General features: G+C 46.8%; 1 protein-coding gene across 2 annotated transcripts in view; it reads right to left on the bottom strand.

Annotated features, from left to right (window-relative positions):
• The window catches only part of LOC106807688 (serine/arginine repetitive matrix protein 1-like), a 15,516-nt gene that overhangs the window by 13,017 nt on the left and 1,177 nt on the right, over positions 1-1,322 (bottom strand). The gene's annotated exons all lie outside the window — the stretch shown is intronic.

The following is a 1,322-nucleotide window of genomic DNA, read 5'->3' as shown; positions in this document are numbered from 1 at the left end:
GACCGACCGACCGTCCGACCGACCGACCGACCGACCGTCCGACCGACCGACCGACCGACCGACCGACCGACCGACCGACCGTCCGACCGACCGACGGACCGACCGTCCGACCGACCGACCGACCGACCGACCGACCGACCGACCGACCGACCGACTGCATCAATAGGGAATATATAGTATATATATGCTCGACACGCACCGACAGGTTTACGAGTTACTATTTACAGCTGAGCAGGAAGTAAACAAATTAATTTCAAACTTTAATCGTGAGACAGCTAACAAGCGTCAGCAAGCTACGGTTCCGCATATAGCCTCAAGTTTCTTACACGAGAGGAGTGGAGGTCCTGACGCAGCAAGAACTACTAAATATACTACCTCGCATCTTTAGCTAAGTATCAGCAATATGTAAGAACCATTACCAACTCCACATATTAAAAAAAACATGATAACTTAAGCAGTCTTTATGTGCAGCCGCGGCATCGCGGCTTCATTTTTGCCGTGGGATGGATTTTGCGTTGACTGGTATATAGAATAAAGGCGAAATACTGCACGGTTTTAGACCGCTTCTGCATAGTCTAATATAGCTAGGTACGTGCGTGCTTGTAAATGCTGTGTGGTATGTACTTTGCGCTTTTCTCTACAGCAACGTAAAAAAACGACGAAAATTAAGCCAATTTCCGACGCAATTGGGTTTCGCGACATTCCCACGGGCGTTTGCGACATTCCCACGGGCGTTTGCGACATTCCCCGCCAGCGCCCCGGCCCTTAATTCCATCTGCAGCACTGCCGCCCTTGACTCCGTGGCTCCAGTGACATGTCTACATGACTAGGCGCAACTGGCACACTACCCGGGAGTCTATTTACGGTACCAGTCCGATATATATATATATATATATATATATATATATATTGCTCGTACGTCACGGACATGTCGGGAACCTGCCGTAAGTCAACGAGTCTGGTCGAGGGATCGTTTCTGTTTTATTTTTCAACAGATTTGGTATTGTAAGAAATTGTCAACACTACGCTTTAAAAGCAGATGACTAAGCATAGGTTATAAATACCCATAATAACAAGTACAAACACGCTTTTTTGTAGCACAGCACGTCAATAAAAAGGGGAAAGCTGTATAATAGTTTGTTCCGAGTTACTAGGTAACCAAAGATGATGAAAGAGTCATTGATGCCGTGGTAATAAAAGATCTGCTATATCTCTACGCAAGCGCGCGCTCGCCATCTCTCTTTTTTTCTCTCTCTCTCTCTCTCTCTCTCTCTCTCTCTCTCTCCTTCTCTCTCTCTCTCTCTCTCTGTCTCTCTCTTTCT

The sequence above is a fragment of the Priapulus caudatus genome, unplaced genomic scaffold (assembly GCF_000485595.1).
Source record: "Priapulus caudatus unplaced genomic scaffold, Priapulus_caudatus-5.0.1 Scaffold228, whole genome shotgun sequence".
Taxonomy (NCBI): domain Eukaryota; kingdom Metazoa; phylum Priapulida; class Priapulimorpha; order Priapulimorphida; family Priapulidae; genus Priapulus; species Priapulus caudatus.
The sequence above is the reverse complement of the archived record's forward strand: the minus strand, read 5'-3'. Positions and strand labels throughout refer to the sequence as shown.